This window comes from Bos taurus, chromosome 7 (genome assembly GCF_002263795.3).
Source record: "Bos taurus isolate L1 Dominette 01449 registration number 42190680 breed Hereford chromosome 7, ARS-UCD2.0, whole genome shotgun sequence".
Classification (NCBI taxonomy): Eukaryota; Metazoa; Chordata; class Mammalia; order Artiodactyla; family Bovidae; genus Bos; species Bos taurus.
The window spans coordinates 8,600,605-8,614,255 of NC_037334.1; the positions used below are offsets into that span (position 1 = coordinate 8,600,605).

At 39.0% G+C, this 13,651-nt stretch overlaps 2 pseudogenes; one reads left to right on the forward strand and one right to left on the reverse strand.

Annotated features, from left to right (window-relative positions):
• Positions 2,109-3,019, forward strand: OR7A141P (olfactory receptor family 7 subfamily A member 141, pseudogene; annotated as a pseudogene).
• LOC107132600 (endogenous retrovirus group K member 7 Gag polyprotein-like) lies at positions 7,334-9,560 on the reverse strand (annotated as a pseudogene).
• Between the last annotated feature and the right edge of the window lie 4,091 nt (positions 9,561-13,651).

The window sequence follows — 13,651 nt, forward strand, 5'->3', positions numbered from 1 at the left end:
ACTGGTTTCATAATTTAGCCATATTTTGTCATTTCATAATTTATATTTTTCTTCAGTGTGTTTTTAAATAATTGCAAATATATTCACAGACCTGGAAAAATAAGAATTGAACAAGGCAATTTAAATCTCTGATGATTAGCATCTTGCAATATAGTGACAATGTCACAGTACACTGAAATAAAATATAGTCCTCAGGCTTAAATCATGTAAAGAAATTTATCCAGAATAAGAGAAGGAATTTTCATGGCCTACTCTATAAAGTAAGGTCTGGAAAGGCCTTTGCCTGTTGGTCAAAGACCAGAACTAGACTTGAAGTATGCCCATTGGATTAATTAAAAAATTGAAAACATTAAGACCAACAGTAACAAACAAATTATGACTCATAAGAAAAAAAGAGACAAGGCTTGCCTCATTCAGTATTCAGACCACACAGAAAAAGGTCAGATTATATGGAAAAGCACAGGAAAGACATCTTCTACTGCTTCATGTAACACATATGAAACTTGTCATATTTTGTGTATTTTTATTTTTGAATTGTGAGTTTGCTATCTTTACTTATTCTTCTCTTGGGATATTAAATCTGTACGGTTTTGGTTTTTCACATCATTTAGATATAACTTTCTCTCATTGGATAAGAGATATGTTTCTTTCTGATTTTTCCTGGGCATCAAGGAGATGTAGCTAAAGTTGAAATGTTGCCAAACCAAGGAGGGTTTTCTTTGTCCCATTGTCTCAGGGATGATTTGAGCTTGTTAGATCTTTTCCCTTCATTTTATCTTTCACTCCCATACTTTTTATATTTCTTTAAACACAGGACAGAAAGTGGTTGTAGTTAAAAGGAACCCTAACTTTATTACCCTCTCAGAAGCTTATGAACTAGAATTTCTGGGTACCATTAAAACATTGTTTAGGAGAAATGTAATCTGATCTGACCAACTTGAGTTGTAACCACCCATGGCCCAAGGAGGTTGGTTCTGGATGAGAAATTCATGCCAGTAATGTAGTTCAGGAGGCTGTGGGGTGTGTGTGCCTGTGCCTTGTGAAGTGAGAGCAGTTCTTAAAGCAGAGGAACTGGACTCATATATTAAGTTGGCATGAGAAGTTCACAGAGGCCAGAACTCAATCAACAAATGAAACTATGAAAGGGATCTAATATAATTCATAGGACATTTTTGCAAGAAAATTAATAAAGTGCAAAGAACCACATGGAAGGAGGAATTCTCTGTGGACTGAGGTGTCAGTTGTAACAGAGAAGCCACTTTGATCCTCAGCATCCCTGACACCATCTCTAGTCACTCCCCCTCCTGCTCATTCCTCTGGCTTCCTTGTTTGCATTCAAACATGTGGAACAAGTGTCTTGCTCAGGACCTTTGCAGTGGCTGTTGCCTCTTCCAGCCACACACTTCTCCTGGTGTCGTACTATATCCTTCTATTTCTTTCTTAACGTTTCTTCAGATAACCTCTTGTTTGTTGGCCTTGCCTGAACACTCAGTGCATAATAAATTTCCCTCCTACTCGCTCCTTTATACCTGTTTTTGTTTTCTTCAAAACATTGTTCACCTTCCGACATAAAATATATTTATTTGAATATTATTTTTCACCATCCTTGGATTGTGGGAAATTTGTTTTTCAGTACCTCTACTTATTCCTTATATGTTCTTGGAGCATGTTGGCCCTCAATATAAAATATTCTTCAAATATCTGAAAGAATTTCTCATTAAAACTGAAAATACACGTGTTTCCCATCCTGAACCCTGCTCCCACCTCCCTCCCCTTACCATCCCTCTGGGTCATCCCAGTGCACCAGCCCCAAGCACCCTGTATCATGTTGATGTATGGCAAAACCAATACAATATTGTATAGTAAAAAAAAAAATCAAAACTGAAAATACATGAACTCTTTGGAACTATGCTGACAATGTGATAAAAATATCTGGTGAGAGATGAAATGGGATACATCCTCAGGGAGGATCTGTCTATATACAATATATTAGCATCAGTTTCTTGCAAGCAAAATAAAAATTATAGTATTTCAGCTATGTGAGTTATGCCAATTTCAGGGAGAATTAGTCATGTTGTTCTTTTTTTTTCCCGAGTCACCTTCACCATATGGAACTAGGGAACAATACACACATTTCAAAATTTCTTCTCATGGGACTTTCAGAGGTACCATAACTGCAGCCCCTCATATTTGGGCTTTTCCTCTCCATGTACCTGATGACTGTGTTTGGAGACCTGCTCATCATCTTGGCTGTCAGCTCAGACTCCCACCTCCACACCCCCATGTACTTCTTCCTCTCCAACCTGTCCTTTGTAGACATCTGCTTCACCTCCACCACTATCCCAAAGATGCTGCAAAATGTTCAGATACAGAGCAAAGTCATAACTTATGAAGGCTGCATTGTCAAGATGCATTTTTACATTCTCTTTTCAGGATTAGATGACTTTATCCTGACTGTGATGGCCTATGATCGCTTCATGGCCATTTGCCACCCCCTGCATTACACAGTCACCCTGAACTCCCAGCTCTGTGGATGGCTGGTTCTGGAGTCCTGGATCATTAGTGTCCTGAACTCCTTATTACACAGCTTAATGATATTGTGATTGTCCTTCTGCTCAGACTTGGAAATTCACCACTTTTTTTGTGTGAAATCAAACAGCTAATCCAGCTTGCCTGTTCTGACACCTTCGTCAATAACGTAGTGCTGTATTTTGGATCTGGAATTCTTGGAGTTGTTTCCCTGGCTGATATCCTTTACTCTTACTCTAAGATAGTGTCCTATCTTAGAGTGCAAAGCATTTTCCACCTGTGCATCTCATCTCTCTGTTGTCTCCTTATTTATTGTACATGTTTAGGAGTATGCCTTAGTTCTGTTGGTACCCACAGCTCAGAAGCAAGTGTAATAGCCTCAGTGATGTACACTGTGGTCACACCCATGCTGAATCCCTTCATCTATAGTCTGAGAAATAAAGACATAAAGAAAGCTCTGAAAAGATTCTTTAGGATGGAAACTTTTTAATAGGGCCATTTGATCTTGGACTGAAAAAATGCCCATGATAGCAGAACTCAAAGCCTCATAGGCAGATATTGTGATTCTTTGTTCAGATTGTGATGATAGTAATTGCTTCTTCAATTTATAGCCTGGTATTTCTGTTTCTTTTATTTCAACTTCTCTATACAATTTTAAGGACTTCCCTGGTGGCTCAGATGGTAAAGCATCTGTCTACAATGAGGGAGACCCGGGCTCGATTCCTGGGTTGGGAAGATCCCCTGGAGAAGGAAATGGCAATCCACTCCAGGAATATTGCCTGGAAAATCCCATGGACAGAGGAGCCTGGTAGGCTACAGTCAATGGAGTCACAAAGAGTCAGACACAACTGAGCGACTTCACTTCACTTTATACAATTTTAAAAACATCCTCTATAAACTTTTCTCTGTTATCTAAGTTTTTTTCTTTTGTCATTTTTCTACTTTCTCAAATTGATTCAAACTCTTGTGTGAAATATATATAAATTCCAATTTACCTCATGAGACTTCACCCATTTCTTAAGAATAAATTCTTCTGAAATGATCTACTTTTTACTGAGTAAATTTTATTTTGTTTTACTAAAGAATTATAATGAATTTTGCTACTTCTATGGAAAAAACTGTATACCCAAACCTATTACATAATATCATAGAAGAGAAAAATATGAAACTACATTTTATCACATTTTGGTTCTTCATACCTTGGAACATCACCACTAATTGCTCTTTCTGAAAATGTAGACATTAACAAATAGTGTGTTTCATAGTATGTCATCTGCTTTTATGCCCTCACAGTGTACTGTTCTCCATGTAGCTCAATGTCCACTTTACCTACATGAGTCACTGGCAAAGTGAGCATCAAAATCATACCTCTAATTGGTGTGTGTGTGGGACAAAAATTTCAGTAAAGAGTTTGGCATCATAAGATGTGGAGTCAGAGGGGACCTTAAGTATGATGTAGCAAAAATTCATGTCAGATTATTTCTATGAAAACTGTTTTTCATGGTGTGTGTGATTTCATTGTTTGTGTGTAAAGAGATTTATCACTGGAGCAAAGGATTGTTTGGTGTAATTATATCTTTCTGCTTCTGCTTGAAGAAATTCCATTGCTGCTGCCTACAAATATGATTCTTTCCAGTTCTCTAAATGAAATATTTTCCCCATTCTAATTTCTTTCATAATCAGTAAAAGTCAATGGATAATATAAATATCATATTTAAATGATATATGTGATATAAAATATATAAATAAAACACTTTGACACTTTCCTTTCTTCCTAAAAGAGCTATCTCAATCAATTTTCAGTGTGACTCAATTACCTGTGCTTAGCATATTACCCTAAACCATGCAGCATGGTTTAATTCATGTTGTAACTCAGAAATGTTTAATTTTTAGCTAATTCATTAACATGTAATTACATACATTAAACTGCACATTTTAAAAATATACCATTTTCTAAATTTCAAAAATTAAGGGTATATTACATGGTTCCATTTGTGAATAATTTAAAAAGGTGCACAATAAGTTTTAATTTCTTTGTAATGTTGTTAACAGTATAATTGCCCTGAGCCTCAGTTTTCACTTCATAAGGAAATATGAGATGATAAATTCTAGCTTCACTTGGATATTGTGAGGTATGGATGCAATGCATAGAAATATTTGCTGAGTCCACAAACCTTGTTCAAGGTTAGGAGTACATATATGTTTATATGTGCCTTCATCTGTATCCACCAGTCTCTGAAATAAACCCACTCACACATATATGTATTGCACACAGTCTCATTAGTAATCTCACCCATTGTGTTGAAGGAAAACTTGAAAGAAAGTTGGAAGGATAGAAGTAAGAAAAATAAAAAAAGAATGCTGGAATTAACACAAACTAGAAAGAATGTAGAAATGTTAACACAAAGATTTAAAGTAGGATATTAATTTCAATAATGAGGTACTTTTCCTATCTTAAATTTCAAAGGCCTCAAAATCAGAGCCACATTTACATTTAGATAAAGAAAAATTTTCTGTATAAACTAATGGGAAAAAGATCTCTAAAGTGACTCTGATTTCCTCCTATATATGGTAGGAGTTCAACACAAAATGCCCTATTTAAGAGAAGCTTATTGTGTGAATCTGCCGGAGCCCGCCGGCAAAGTCGATCAGGTCCCGAGAACGTGCACGGCGGGGCTAAGAAAGAAACTAAAGCAAGAGACTACAAAGATGGGGTCGAGAGGTTCAGACACGTCACCACGAAGGGACGCAGTCTGACACCAACTTTATTCAGCATCTTATATTTATACAGAAAAGCGTGAGAAAGACAAGACAGTTGACATTTTTTCTTGGTTGACCTATACATCTTACAAACAGTCACAAGAAATCTTGAGAGCATGGGAATGGCTCCCTGTTATTATTTCTTACACCAGATAACATTTCTCTGTGCGTGAGAAGTTTGCACAGAACTCCAGGTGCCTGCAGTAAATAAGCGCCTAATCTGTGGGGTGGCGGGACAGAGAGCTATGTTTGCAAGCAAACCCTCAAGGACTGAGGCAGCTCCCAGAGCTGTGTCCTTCAGACAGAGGACCCCGTTCTCACGGGCAGCTCCCTGCATCTCCCCCTTTCTTTTTATATAGGCGCACACTTATGTTCCTTTAACTGCAGACCATTTCCATACATGGAAGCCTTTATCATCCATAGATCATCAATTAGTTTTTTAATTAAACAAGGTGCAAGAAATAAAACAGTTTTATTAGTGTATATGGGAATGGTCTGACCCTCCCAGACCACCGGTTGGAGAAGGGGAGGGTCAGGAAAATAAGCCCAGTAAGCATTTGAATATTTTTTAGAGTGTGCAGTGTTAATATGATTTAAGATAATTAATAAGGTTATCAGGAAGCTTAAAGGCGATATTGGATCACCCTGCACAGCAACACGATTCTGTGCCTCTCGCAGCAATGTCTGAAGTTGTTGCCGAGATGGTAATTTATCATGTTTTTGAATCGTCAATCTCCTTATCTGGCTTGCTAGAGATCGTCTCCGCCGTGCGTACCAACCTTTTTGGCAGCCAGCGCGGCGCTTTGGCATCCTGTGGGAAAACACAAACATGTCCTCGTCCCCAGATTAGTACTGGATCTGGTCTATACCATTTTCCCACAAGTGGGTCTTTCTAAAAGACTTTAGGTCTTATTGTTTGTGCATCAAAGTTCCAAAATCGCTGTGCTGCTGAACGGCCACTTATATCCAATTGTAAAAAATTTAGAACAAATAAAGCATGGTTTAGAGAGTTGGAGTGGGTATTGGGATACAATTCCCCCTTCTTTAGTTTTTGTAATTGATGTTTGAGAGTTTGATGTGCCCGTTCAATGATTTTTTGACCTTGAGGATTATAAGGGATACCTGTTTTATGTGAGATAGACAATTGTGTACAAAATAATTGAAAACTTTTTGCAGTGTATCCTGGACCATTGTCTGTTTTTATGGTTTTAGGGGTTCCCATAACAGCAAAACATTTAATGCAATGAGCTATACAATGTTTGCTAGCTTTTCCGGATTGTAGAGAGGCATGTAAAAAGCCGGAGAAGGTGTCAATAGTAACATGAACAAATTTTTGTTTACCAAATTCAGGAATATGGGTAACATCTATTTGCCATATATCGTTTGGCAACAATCTTCGAGGATTAACTCCATAGTGGGGGACGCTAAAAAAATGAGGACATGTTTGACATTGCTTAACAATCTGTCTGGCAGCTTCTCGAGTAATGCCAAATTGAAGTCTTAAGCTATTGTTGTTTTGATGGTGTAAGCTGTGGGAAGTTTTTGCCATTTGTTCCAGTGAAGGAAATATCATACGTGTAGCTTCATCAGCCAAAGCATTGCCTCGTGCTAAAGGTCCAGGAAGCCCAGAGTGAGCACGAATATGACCAAAATAGCATTTATTAACTCTGGAACAAATGATATGTTGTATATCAAGAAAAAGAGTTTGGATAGTAGAATTCAGGGTACCAATAAATGGAACAGTCTCAATAGTGTTTAATGCTCTTATGATATATTGACTGTCAGAATATAAATTAAATGGAGCAGAAATTTGTAATAAAGCCTGAAAAATGGCAAATAGTTCTACTTCTTGAGCAGACTTATAATTAGTATGCCAGGTGGTAGTATTGTCCTGTATAATCAAACTAGCTATTCCATTAGAAGAGCCATCAGTAAATACAGTTAGGGCATCGGCAAGGGGCTGAGAAACAATGATTTTGAGGAAGAGAAATTGGTGATAATGAGCAAATTGCAAAATTTTATCTGAGGGATAATGATTATCAACCGTCCACTAAAACCAGCTAAGGCAATAACCCTTGTAATGCCGTGGCCAAAGTTATGCCTTGAATGTAGGAAGGGCCGATATCAGCACAAATTCGTACATAATCGGATAAGCCTCCCTTTTTCCTGTAAGGTCTCAGGGCAGCTTGACAAGCCGAATTGGCATTCTCATAAGCAAGCTGTTTAGTCAACACCATCCCCGCCTGCTCATCCCCTATCATTTTACCAATTGCCTCAAGCAGGCGGGCAACAAAATCTTGATATGGTTCATCTGGCCCCTGGCAAATTTTAGATAAATCTTCAGTATTTTTATCAGAATTTGGAAGTTTTTTCCATGCTTGTAGAGCCGCAGCACTAATCTGAGGGTAGGCTCCAGGCAAATAGTTAAGTTGACTATTAGTGTCTCGATATTCTCCCTCTCCCACCATCATTTCATAAGTGGTGTTCAGTCCCTGTCGCCGATTGATGTCACCGATTGATATCCCACATTGCTCAGCAAACTCAGATTTCCATAGTAAATAATCTCCTCCAGATAAACAAGCTCGAGCAACCTGTTTCCAATAATTAGGTGGCAGATTTTGATTTCCTAAAGCCTCTATAATAGCCTGAGTAAACGGCGCAGTCGGGCCATATTGTGCACAAGCCATTTTAAACTCTTTCAGTTGCTTAAAGGGCAGCAGCTCATAATACCTCTGCTGTTGAGCATTTTCAAACACTGGATAGATTCCTGAAAACCCAGGAATATGTTCTCCTTCTTCATTAGCTCGCTTAATCGCTTGTTGAAGAGGAGATAATAATATCTCACTTTTAATTTTTATGTTTTCACCGGGCAAAGAAGCAGGGATAGATATAAGCTCTCACGGTTCTACGAAAGGCAGAGGTGGATCGAGTCCAGCAAGAACCGAGGGAGGATATGCTGGAGGCGCAGGCTGGCTGGAGTGGGAGTCTCCCTGTGCATCCTTTTTTAGTGCTATAACAATCTTCTGAATTAAATTCTCCAGCTGTTCTTCAGAAAGCCCTGAATGTTTTAATTCCCCTTTTCCTGAGGGGGACTGCATGTTAACCATCATCTCCAAGGCATATCCTCTCTATGGTACTGAGCCACTTGTTCATTTAACTCTTCCTGTTCATCAGAGCTTAACACATCATCACTACCTCCAGCCTTACAAGCTGTTCCCTCAGGCACAGCATAAAGCGGCTCAGGTGGAAGGGCAGAAGGCTCTGTAACTTCGGGTCCTGTGGAATCCCTGAGAGCCATTTGAATTTTATGTCCCTCATGTTCAGGATCCAGGCAGTCTCTTATGAGAGTCCACAAAGAAAAAGCATCCACAGGAACACGATTGGGACCATGTAAGGAATAATATGTCTGCAATTGTTTTCCTACTTTTTTCCAAGTTTCCAGACTAACTGTTCCTTCCTCTGGAAACCAAGGACAAACCTCTTCTATAAAAAGTAAAAACTTTTCTAGCTGTAACTTATTTACATGAATTCCCCTACCTTTTAACATAGTTTTCAACATATGTACAAATAACTGGCGGCTATTGCCTTGTTCCATGATTTATTACTCTCGAAAATCACCCTCCCTGCCCTTTACTTTTAATTACTTAGGAATTCCTCTTTACTTACCTCAATCTTGGCGGGCAGCGGCCGTCGTCGCACTCCGATTCTCGAGTCCCTGCTTCGGGCGCCACCTGCCGGAGCCAGCCGGCAAAGTCGATCAGGTCCCGAGAACGTGCAAGGTGGGGCTAAGAAAGAAACTAAAGCAAGAGACTACAAAGATGGGGTCGAGAGGTTCAGACACGTCACCACGAAGGGACGCAGTCTGACACCAACTTTATTCAGCATCTTATATTTATACAGAAAAGCGTGAGAAAGACAAGACAGTTGACATTTTTTCTTGGTTGACCTTACAAACAAGTCACAGGAAATCTTGAGAGCATGGGAATTGCTCCCTGTTATTATTTCTTACACCAGATAACATTTCTCTGTGCGTGAGAAGTTTGCACAGAACTCCAGGTGCCTGCAGTAAATAAGCGCCTAATCTGTGGGGTGGCGGGACAGAGAGCTATGTTTGCAAGCAAACCCTCAAGGACTGAGGCAGCTCCCAGAGCTGCGTCCTTCAGACAAAGGACCCCGTTCTCACGGGCAGCTCCCCACATGAATCGAAAATCTTTAGCTCAGCTCCTAGAAATGGTAGATGACTGAACAAATATATTTTAGGCTCCTATTGCTCCAATAACAAATTACCACACCAGTGGGTTAAAAAAGTACCTGTCATAAAATTATTTAAGATCAGAGGCCTGAAGTCTCATTGAGCGAAAATTTAGATATCTACAAGACTGTGATCCTTAAGGATACTCCAGAACAGGTTACATTCAATTTCCTGTTTTACTTCCAGTGGCTACCACCATTCCATAGTTCACGGTCCTTCCTTCATATTCAAATACAGGTGTATGGCATTTTAACTCTCTCTCTAATTCCAATTCTTCCCCTCTCTTTAATGGTTAGAAAAATCATAACTGTATAAGTCTGACCTGGATATCTGTGCTAATATTCTTTTTTTGTGTGATGCTTTCTTTTTTCCCAGTGTTTTATTTATTATTATTATTTTAATTTAAATTTCTTTATTTTAATTAGAGGCTAATAACTTTACAATATTGTATTGGTTTTGCCATACATCAACATGAAATGGAATATTACTCGGCCATTAAAAAGAATACATTTGAATCAATTCTAATGAGGTGGTTGAAACTGGAGCCAATTATACAGAGTGAAGTAAGCCAGAAAGAAAAACACCAATACAGTATACTAATGCATATATATGGAATTTAGAAAGATGGTAATGATAACCCTGTATGTGAGACAGCAAAAGAGACACAGATGTATAGAACAGTCTTTTGGACTCTGTGGGAGAGGGAGCAGGGGATAATTTGGGAGAATGGCATTGAAACATGTATGATATCATATAAGAAATGAATCGCCAGTCCAGGTTCGATGCAGGATACAGGAAGCTTGAGGCTGGTGTACTGGGATGTGCTAATACTCTTATATCAAGAAAAATGATCAGCAACCTTATTTCCTCTGCTATTGTAATTAAACTAGTTATGTAAATAAGGCTATTCCAAAGTTCTTGAGATTTTTCTGTAGAAATCTTTTGGAGGATCTTATTGTGACTACTGCAAAATATTATCCTAATAGAAATTATTTGATGTCACTTTGGTGGCTCAGAGGTTAAAGCATCTGCCTGCAATGCGGGAGACCTGGGTTCGATCCCTGGGTCGGGAAGATCCCCTGGAGAAGAAAATGGCAACCCACTCCAGTATTCTTTCCTGGAGAAACCCATGGACAGAGAAGCCTGCTGGGCTACAGTCCATGGGGTCGCAAAGAGTTGGACACAACTGAGTAACTTAACTAATACTTTTATAAAAAATCAAACACAAAATTTATCACTACCTAACAGGTGACCAAAAATTTTTTCTTTCAAAATTAAGAAAGATTGGAAGATTCTGGGTGAAGGCCTAAAACTACTTACACCTGAATCTAACACAGACCATTTTCTTGCTACTCAAATTGTCATCCACAGGCCAGGACCTGTACTATCAAATAACACTTAGAATCTTGTTACAAATGCAGGGACATGGGCCCCTGATCTGGCCTACTGAATAATAATTTACATTTGAAATACAATCCTTGGTAATTTGCAGAAGCAATGGATTTAGAGAAGTGCTAGTCTAGAATAGGTTTCATCACCTTCTCAGTGTTGATACTTGGGAAGTATGATTACTTGCATTGGATGATGTCCTGTATGTCAGAAGAATTCAGTAGGACCCCTTCAAATATTGCCAAATATCTTTAATTGCAAAATCACTCTTGGTTGAGAATCACTGCTCCAGTGTTTGAAAACTGGGAGCCTCCTGAGAGATTCCAATCAAGACTCCATCTCTTATTTGGTTTAAAATATTGAGCACTTCCCCGGTGGCTTAGATGGTAAAGTGTCTGCCTACAACGCCAGGGACCTGGATTCAATCCCTGGATTGGGAAGATCCCCTGGAGGAGGAAATGGCAACCCACTCCAGTACTCTTGCCTGGAAAATCCCATGGACAGAGGAGCCTGGTAGGCTACAGTCCATGGGGTCCCAAAGAGCTGGGCATGACTGAACCACTTCACTTTCACTTTTATTGAGCATAACATTAAACCCTTCTGAGTATCATTAACATAATGGGGAATGAAGTGCATAAGGGGACTACATCATAAATGTAGTATGAGGACTACATTTATTTATGACTACATCATAAATAAAATTTTTTGCAATCACTATAATGTTCTAAGGTAGGTTATGGTATGTTGTTACTCTTGTTCACTCACTAAGTCAAGTGCTTGGTTTTCATATTAATTAGAAAGATCCTGACCGAGTTGTTCAATCCCACAGTCATGTCTGGCTCTTTGAGACCCCATGGACTGCAGCAACCCAGGCTTCCCTGTCCTTCACCATCTCCTGGAGCTTGCTTAAATTCATGTCCATTGAGTCAGTGATGCCATCCAACCATCTCATCTTCTGTTGTTCCCTTTTCCTCCTGTCTTCAATCTTTCGTAGCATCAGGGTCTTTTCTAATGAGTCAGACTTCACATCAGATGACCAAAGTAATGAAGCTTCAGCTTCATTATCAGTCAGTCCTTCCAATGAATATTCAGGATTGATTTCCTTTAGGATTGACTGGTTTGATATCCTTGCAGTCCAAGGGACTCTCAAGAGTCTTCTCCAATACCACAGTTCAAAAGCATCTATTCTTCTGCACTCAGCCTTCTTTATGGTCCAACTCTCTACCAGAAAAACCATAGCTTTGACTATGTGGACCTTTGTCAGCAAAGTAATGTCTCTGCTTGTTAATACGCTGTTTATGTTTGTCATAGCCTTTATTCCCTGAAGAAAATAAAGTCTATCACTGTTTCCATTGTTTCTCCATTTATTTGCCATGAAGTCATGAGACTGAATGCCATGACCTTAGTTTTTTGAATGCTAAGTTGTAGCTAGCTTTTTCTCTCTCCTCTTTCACCTTCATCAAGAGGCTCTTTAGTTCCTCTTCACTTTCTAGCATAAGAATGGTGTCATATGCCTATCTGCGGCTTTTGGTATTTTTCTGGCAGTCTTGACTCCAGCTTGTGATTCATCCAGCTCAACATTTTACATGATGTACTCTGAATATAAGTTAAATAAGCAGGGTGACAATACACAGCTTGATGGATTCCTTTCCCAATTTGGAACCAGTCCAGTTCTAACTGTTGCTTCTTGACCTGCATACAGATTTCTCAGGAGTCAGGTAAGGTGGTCTGGAATTCCCATCTCTTGAAGAATTTTCCACAGTTTGTTGTGATCCACACAGTCAAAGGCTTTAGTGTAGTCAATGAAGCAGAAGTAGATCTTTTTTCTGGAATTCTCTTGTTTTTTCTATGATGCAATGGATGTTGGCAATTTGATTTCTGGTTCCTCTGCCTTTTCTAAAGCCAGCTTGTCCAACTGGAAGTTCTCAGTTCATGTACTGTTGAAGACTATCTTAGAGGATTTTAAGCATGATCTTGCTTACATGTAGAATTAGTGAAATTGTGCAGTAGTTGAACATTTTTGGCATTGCTCTTCTTTGGGATTGGAATGAAAACTGACCTTTACCAGTCCTGTGGCCACTATGGCCAAATTTCCTGACATACTGAGTGATGCACTTTCACAGCATCATCTTTTAGGATTTGAAAGAGCTCAGCTAGAATTCCATCACATCCACTAGCTTTGTTCATAGTGATGCTTCCTAAGGCCCACTTGACTTCACATTCCAGGATGTCTGGCTCTAGGTCAGTGATCAACCATTGTGGTTATCTGGGTCATTAAGATCTTTTTTTGTATAATTTTTCTATGTATTCTTGCCACCCCATCTTAATATCTTCTGCTTCTGTTAGGTCCATACCATTTCTGTCCTTTATTGAGCCCATCTTTGCACGAAATGTTCCCTCAGTATCTCTACTTTTCTTGAAGAGATCTCTAGTCTTTCCTATTCTATTGTTGTCCTCTATTTCTTTGCATTGATCATTGAGGACGGCTTTCTTATCTCTCCTTGCTATTCTTTGGAAATCTGCATTCAGATGGATATATCTTTCCTTTTCTCTTTTGCCTTTTGTGTCTCTTCATTTTTCAGCTATTTGTAAGGCCTCTTCAGACAACCATTTTGCCTTCTTACATTTCCTTTTCTTGGGGATGGTTTTGATCACTGTCTGGTGAACAATGTTATGAAGCTCCATCCATAGTTCTTCAGGCACTCTGTCTATCAGATCTAA